The sequence below is a fragment of the Rhineura floridana genome, chromosome 5 (genome assembly GCF_030035675.1).
Source record: "Rhineura floridana isolate rRhiFlo1 chromosome 5, rRhiFlo1.hap2, whole genome shotgun sequence".
NCBI classification, from domain to species: Eukaryota; Metazoa; Chordata; class Lepidosauria; order Squamata; family Rhineuridae; genus Rhineura; species Rhineura floridana.
Window position 1 is genome coordinate 176,125,767 of NC_084484.1, and position 8,356 is coordinate 176,134,122.

General features: G+C 40.5%; 1 non-coding gene across 1 annotated transcript; it reads left to right on the forward strand.

The window, feature by feature from the left end:
- The first annotated feature begins 2,298 nt into the window (after positions 1 to 2,298).
- Positions 2,299 to 2,417, forward strand: LOC133386384 (5S ribosomal RNA). The gene has a single exon (XR_009763125.1). It is a non-coding gene; the product is annotated as a 5S ribosomal RNA (ribosomal RNA).
- The last annotated feature ends 5,939 nt before the right edge of the window (positions 2,418 to 8,356 follow it).

Below are 8,356 nucleotides of genomic sequence, written 5' to 3' on the forward strand. Positions count from 1 at the left end.
CCCTCTCAAGAAGAGTATATAAGGAACTACTGGCATCTATGGACAGCAGCCCCTTGTGGCGAACCATTGAACTGAATTTGACAACATCTCAGTGAGCTACCATCAGGCCCTGGTCTGGCTATTCATTGGATCCTCTTGGACAGGAAGGAATACACAGAACTTCCTTGAGCAAAAAGGTCTTCCAAGCCTCTAGCATATGCCTGCATCCTTGGTTTTTCTCCAGTTCTGTCTTCTGTCTTTGCCTTGTCCTTTGGATCTGATTTACTCTTCAGTCCTTACAGCTCCTGGTCCTTGCTTTCTGGCCTATCTCAACTGCTTGCCCATAGCCCAGCTTATAGCCCAGCCCTGCCAATCCACCACAGAAACCCCCCCCCAATATGTTGCAGAGGAATCTGGGAAATATTCTAAGCTGAAATTTGATTCACATGTGGCTCTATGAGGTGCTTTGGACCTCACCACCAACCCACATGAATGGAGAATGCAGTGTACCCGTTTTTGTTTTTTTTAAAAAATACCCTGTAGCTGCACATAACAGGGGACATTCATGGAAGGCCTGCATTTCAGGGATTGTCTGCCATTACTGATCTTCTCACTAAAGAACACCTCATAATGTGCTCACAGAAAAACCTACCCTTTAACTGAGAGTTTCATTAGAGGCCCCACCTCATGTGACACACTGTTTAGGGTGACCACTCACACATTGCTGAAAAAAAGGAAATGCATCACCCAAAAAGAGGGCAGAGATTTGCATATACTAATTTATAAGTATAAACGCAGATTTATAATCACTATAATTTAAATAGAAATTCAATGCACCTCACCACAGTAGGAAAAGCTGTGTCCAAGTGACCTGTGCTCCTGCTCAATCTTTTGTCCAGGTGCTCACTGCTGATGGGCAACTTCAGAGCCCTGCTCTGTCTTCTTAGGGTCCTTTATCTTTCAACCAGATTTTGACCAGATTACACTTCAAATAGAGCATGCTATCAAATAGAGGACTGCCCTCTGACAACCTTTCAAACAGAGATCTGTCCTCTGTAAAGTAGGACACCTGGACAGCCTGCCACTGTTTGAAGTATGCTGAGGGGCAATACAAGAGGACAGGGGCTTCTCCACAATAGCTCCAAAGCTGTGGAACTCCTTCACTCAGGACATTTGTCTTCTTCCTCTTTTATTGGTTTTCAGATCCCAGACCGAGACAGCTTTCTTCCAAATAACTTTTGGTCGCCCTGATTATACCCCCACCCCCGTTACTGTCTAGTCTGATCAAAGGCTAATTAAAAACCAGTTAGTCAGTACAGTATTTTTTAAAAAACAAAAGAAAGAAAATAATATGTTTCTACATGGGTTTGCAATGTTTTTAATTCATGTTGTTGGCTGCCCTGATGAACTTTAAAAATAAAGTTGGCTATAGATATTTTAATAAATAAAGGAACAATTAGCTTTGGGACAATCCAGGGTTCCTCCAAGAAACAGTTTGAAAATCACTGTATTACTCATTTAGGATGTATTTAGAATACTTATGTCCCACTTTATAGCCCCGAGAAGCTCTCACAGCAGATTACAAATGATTTTCGAAAGAAAGCCACACTCAATTTTAGTACAGGAACAGAAATGACAGGGTGTCCATATGGAACCAGGATTATTCAGCCAACATTGCCCTCATCTTTGTTCTTTCCTGCTAGATCCCCTGAGGCAAGGGAGTGGGGCTGAGCAACTGGAAGTTGTTTAGCCCAAGATGGAGGCAACACTTTCTTGACTGGCAGTTGCTAGGCAACAGCCTCCTCCAAGATCCTCTGAGGCAAGGAGTGGAGCAGAGCAACTGGAACTCACTCAGCCCAAGATGGAGTCAAGAATTCCTTGACTGGCAGTTGGCAGTTGCTAGGCAACAGCTCCCTCCAAGGTCCTTTGAGGCAAGAGAGAGGGCCCAAGCACTCTGATCTTGGTCAGCCCAGGATGGAAGTATTTTAAATATGTATTTCTTCAATTGGTTCTTGTAAGTCCCTTTTCAGCCAAATGTACAACCTTCCTCAGAAAAAAAATCTCTATTAGAGAGCATCAAAGAGCATAGACTCGGTATGATCTTGCTCTGTATTTTATTCAGAAACTTTTAAAGATGAGTCATTTAAAGGTTTGAGATGGATACAATTTAGATTTCCTACCATGATTGGAAAAATAAGTTTTTTTAAAAAAGAGGAATAGAAGCTGAATTAATTATCTCTCGAAATGACATTTGAAAAATATAATTCTGCTATTTGTTCCTGCCTGAAGTAACAGTTTATTACAGTCTATTAGTATTAGGCCTACAGCCATACTACCCTGAACACACCTGATCTTGTCTGATCTCAGAAGCTAAGCAGGGTCAGGCCTGGTTAGTACTTGGATGGGAGACCACCTGGGAATATTGGGTGCCATAGGCTTAGAGGAAGGCAATGGTAAACCACATCTGAATACCCTCTTACCATGAAAACTCTATGAATACCTCCAAAAAGATTCATAAGGTCACCATAAGTCTTGTTTGTTTATTAAATGTATATAGCCAAAGGTGGTTACAAAAGCAAAACATAAAACATAACTATACACAAGACTAAAATAAAACAAGCAATAATTTGCTAATAAGTTCAATTACAGCTATTAGCACATTTGACTCTAAGTTTCTTTGCTGCCAAGGCAAACTTGGCTGTAGATAACACAATGTGGGGTTGTACAGAAGATAATAAAAGGATCACTTTTTGGGAACTATTAAGGTCTTTCCTCGTGGCAATCAATGGATTTAAAAAATTTTCACGTGGGAGAGAGAACATTGGGCATACAAGCATATAGTGTACCAAATCCTCAGGTACCTTGCATCCAGCTATGCATAAACGGTCACCAATAGGAATTCCAAGGTATCTGCCCTGTAAATATGCTGAAGGCACTACCTGGAATCTCAGCTCAGTGTATGCTTTGCGCAGGGGGGCCAACGTTAGTATATCAAAATAATTAAGGGCTGTACCATTTGGCATAATATGTGGAAACCAATGGGAAAAGGATGAGGTGGCGATCGCTGCTCTATCCACTTGTAGGCCATGTTCGAACATGAAATTACGTAGCGCGTCTGGGTTAAAATTTGTAAGAAGGGTGGGCGTCAAAAGATATTGGAAACCAAGGGCAAAAAAGTTAGAGGCCCAGCCCCCATTTTCCATTTGGTCCTCCCAGCATAGTTTTACCAGGGAGGATGAGTCGAGGAGCGAAAGTTTTTTCCAATAGCGTAGAAATGATAAATCAAGTCTAACCATTAAGGAAGGGGCATTTAATTCCAGTCTCACATGAGCGGCTGGGGTACTTTTTGGGAGGCCCAAGATTTGTTTAAAAAAAGTATTTTGGATTGACTCGAGGGTCATCCTTAGTGAGTGGCCCCAGATCTCATTTCCATACAAAATTGTGGGAAGAAGCTTAGCTTTATAGAGATTGAGCATAGGTCTTACTAGTTGGCCACCCTTTGAGTAAAAAAAATTTTTTTTAAATAGGCCCAATGTTCTGAGAGCTTGTAGTTTGATATACGCTAACTGGTGGGACCAGTGTAATTGGTTGTTTATACGTATTCCCAAGTATTTAAAGGAGGATACTTGCTCTAGAGTGTGGCCATTTAGTCTCCAGATGGTTCTGGATCTGCTGTATCTCCCACACACCATTATTTTTGACTTTGAATAGTTAATTTTTAAAGATTGGGAATCGCTATATTCCTGTAGTGCCAAAAGCATACATTTAAGGCCAATCTTGTTCTGTGATAATAGAAGTAAGTCATCAGCGTAAAGTAGAACAGGCACCTTCCTGTTCCTGACCGCTGGAGGAAAAAACTCTGGTGAGGCCATTACTGGAACAATATCATTGATGAAAAAGTTGAATAAAAATGGCGCCAGTATGCATCCCTGTTTGACTCCTTTCATCATTGGGATTTTTTGGGAAAGCGTACCATTAAGTCCCAGGCGTATTCTTATGACTGTATCATAATGGAGGATTTGAAGAAGCCATAAAAGCCTTTTATCTAAGCCAGCCTTATCTAGTTTCTGCCATAGTAAAGTGCGATCGACAGAATCAAAGGCTGCGGCAAAATCAATAAACGCTAAGTAAAGAGAATGCAATGGGCCTTTTTTAACTTTCCCAATGAGATGATGCAATATAAACAATTGGTCCAGCGTGCTGGCTCCCTCTCTGAAACCTGCCTGGACTTCAGATATAATGGAATGTTCCCTATCCCAATCACGGAGTTTATTTAATAAATATCGCCCATAGAGCTTTGCTGCAACATCAAGAAGGCTGATAGGTCTATAATTTGAAGGTAAGGCAGGATCACCCTTCTTGAATATCGGAATCACTATGCTCGTTCTCCACCCCTGGGGAATACATCCAGTATTATTTATTTTAGTAAATAGAGCCGCCAGGATGGGGCACCACCATAGGGAGTAGGCTTGGTATAAGTCGGGAGGAATCATGTCCTGGCCAGGGGCCTTGCCTAAACGTAGAGACTTGATTAATTTGTCAATTTCCTCGACCGACACTGGGGGCCATACTGGAGAGTCTGGAGGAAGAGATGGCAAACTTTGGGTTGATGGTATTAACTCACCAAATATAGTTTGAAAATGTGTGACCCAAGTATCTGGAAGAATCGGAGGGATTGAATTTATAGATTTATCATAAAGGGAGACGTGAATCAGGCTCCAAAATTCCTGCTGAATTCCTTGGCGGGCTGCTAGGTCAAGGCGATGCCAAAATTTAATAGAATATGATAATCTTTTATTTTTCAATAAATTATTGTATTCTTTTTTTAATTGTAAAAGTTTGGCAACCGCCGATTCCAAATAGTGTAGCCTTGTAAAACGGGTTTGATAACAACGTTGTTTCTTCTTAGCCCTACAATATTTATCGAACCATGACTTAAGGCCTGTTCGAAAACCAGCTTGGGTGACAATTGATGAGGTGACAGCAGGATGGAATTGATCAAGAATCTGTTCAAAAATCTTTACAATGTCATTTGTTTGACATGTAGCTTTTTGTCGTAGATCCATAAACCTAGGGGACATTAATAGTATTCTAGTCTCCTCTAATAAAAGAGTGGACCATTTTCGTCGTTTTGGCCCTTGGGATATTAAAGGATTGGGCGAAGTTTGTAATTTAGGTGCTTGAGTAATTGGTGAGGACAGGGACAATAATAGGGGGAGGTGGTCACTATCGGATCGATCTAGTATATCTAGTTTATTTACAATTTCTAACAACTGGGGAGAAACCAAGATATAATCGACCACGCTAGCTCCTTTACTATTGATGAAAGTGAAAAACCCCTTGGACTGGTAAAATTTCGATCCATTAAGACATAATAGATGTGCTTTAATCAATAGCTTAAACAGATTGTGGCCATTTATATTTGTTGTCTTGTCACATGATGTGCGGGGCAAATAAAAGGGGTCTCCTAACATTAGATCTGAATGATCCAAGGATCTTAAGAGATTGGGACCCATCGCATTGAAATCCCCGCCAATTATTAAACTATAACTGGGATATTTTTGGTAAATTAAATCAATAAAGTCCAGAAAATCATGCCAAAGCTGGTTACGTAGGACTGGACAGCAAGGTGGAAAATAAACATTGATACAGATGAAAGGAAACATAAAGTGGTGGAGAAGTTCTGGGGATGTTTTCGGTGTTATAATTAAGACCTGGCAATTTGCGGGGGGTGGGCATAAAACCTCCGATACTACTACATTTAGGTCAGTAGAAATTAGGAGGGCTAAACCTCCACTGGCCCGACCTTTTTGGGCCTTACGTGCGGCAGGCTTAGTCCAGCATTTAAATCCATTAATCAACATAGGTTGGTCATCTGTCAACCATGTTTCTTGAAAACATAGAATATCGAACCCATGAAGGAAAGATAGTAATTCCTGGTTGTTACTTTTATTTTTCCAGCCCGCTATATTCCAATATAGTATAGTAGATGGTGCTGGAGATAATGTAACAGGAGGATCACTTTGCAGATCAATTGTTAAGTTATCCACATCTTGACACAATGGATTTCAGTGGTTTGGAACGGGGCAGGGGGAAATTAGCTCTAATTCAGGTCTTATTACACTGACATTTGTGGTGGGGAGTTTGCCCACACTAACTTGGGGGTTTAGTGGCTGTGGTGGTTGACTATTATATCCGATTTCATTTGGAGCCAGAAATCTCCTATCCGTCCAAGAAACCACTGTGGGATCAGACTCTCGAGACAGTAGTGCTGGGGGAATCATATGGGCGTTATCATATTGCGAAAGTAGGGGAGGAGAGTTCTTGTATTGTTGGCATAAATCGCCCTTAAGCCGATCAAGTCTACTAATTATTTTCCTTTGCTCTTCTAAAGGCAGTTCTGGAAAGACTTCTAGTAACTGGAGGTCCTCTGACTCTTGTGATTCATTTAGTAGGTTTTCTGGCTGGTCATAATGGTCTGATTGAGACAGTTGTAGAGAGAGAGGAGAGTCGGAATTAAATGTGATAGATTTACTTAAAGGTGAATTCAAAGACAGGGGTCTAACCAGCAGTGGTATCGGGTTGGCTATGTTCTTAAAACAGTTGACTATAAATAAACCACGATCCTCCAAATAAGGTTTTAAAGTGTAAAACTTCTTTGAGTGTTGCTTATTTACAAAGGTTATTATTACTCTAGTTGTTGGTTTATTACTGTAAAGGAATGAAATTTTACTTATCTCCTCAGGTGTAATTTGTAACGAAGAGAGCGCTTTTAGGTGCTCACAGAAGTGGTATTTATCGGGGTAGTAGCCTTGTCGCCTCGGAAAATTGGGATAATTTAAAAGGGCCACTTTGTTTTGATCCAGAACTAGTTTCATGTGACTCTTCGACAGGTCAGTTTCAATAACTTTATGAGATAAAAGATTGTCCTTGTGGAGAACTAAAGCATTTTTTCTTGGTGTGGGTCTAGCAACTTCTTTAGCATTTGTGGGAGGAATTGGATAGCTTGGAGATAAAATTACTGAAACATTTTGACTAGTAAGGGGCTCAGATCTCCTAGTAGTATTTGCTTTTATATTTGTCTCAGTAGAATCTGAAGGGGGTAGCCTAATAGGGGATGTGTCTTTAAACAATCATAGGCTTTCAAGATTTCAAATAACGGCTTGAAATTGAATTTCTTATATGATAGGAATTTAACATTATTTAAATTCTTGGTTTTCTTAACTTTCTTGTCTCCTTTTTTGTGTTTCTTGCATTTTCTGCGTTGAGTAGATTGATTGATTGAAAAAGAATTTTTGGAAGAATTTTTAAGGGAGTCGACTTTTTTCCTTTGCGTAAGGTAGCCTCCATTCCCGATGAAATATTAGGTAAAAAATTTTTAGTTGTTAATGTCAGTGTTTTTAAAAGGGCATATGCTTCAGTACAGAAAGACTTAATTGAGTTCAGGTCCTCTAGAACCAATAGCAGAAGCGCCGTAATGGTGGCAAGAGATGATGGTGGTATATCTTCTGATGTATTTTCCTCAGTCGGCGTGTTCTTGTTCAAAGATGAAAGTAGGAGCGGGGGGGGGGAGGGAGAAGGTTGTTGTTGAGATTGGAGGCAGCTGGCTTGAATCTCCCCAGCTAATATATTAGCTTCTGCTAATTCAACGTTCAATGGAGTTGAAAACGAAACCTCTCTGGTAGGAAGAAAAGTGTCAATATGACTTATTGACCAATCCAAGGTCAGTGGAGGCGTCGTGGGGTGGGATTCCATATCAAGGCTTCTTTGATCTCGCGTCTGTGAAAGATTCTTTTGAGAGAAGAAGTCAGTAATTTTCGGCTGGGCAGTTTGGTGAGGAAGAGATTGTGGCTGTAGAAGTTGGCTGTCAGCCAATGCTCTATATCTTTGCCTCGTCAGGACCATTTTATCCGTTTATTGTCTTAACTCTTGGAGACAAATTTAGTTCAGTAAGTTTGGTTTTTCAAGGTATGTTGTCAGTTATTATAATCCACTGGTTCAGGTATAGGGGTGCCCTCAACCTTCCAAACCCCAGAAAAGGAACACAAGCACGGCTGCAGTTTCATACAGTTCCGTGCAGCCCGAAAGGAGACAAGAGCTTGTCAGAAAGGAGAGAAAGATAACTAGCTTATCTATCCAGCTAGCACTAGGAAGAAAAACATTTGCCGGTAGAAAGTAAATAGCTGCTTTGCTGGGCTATTGAGAGATGTTGATAATTTAAAAATGTGTTTATAAAATAGGAATAAAAGGGATAAAATAAAAGGCTTCTTACGGAGCTTAGATTAGAGGGGCTGAATCGTGGCCGCCATCTTCTTTCGCACCATAAGTCATAATCAGTTTGAAGGCATATAACAACATTAGTATTAGAGAGCAACAG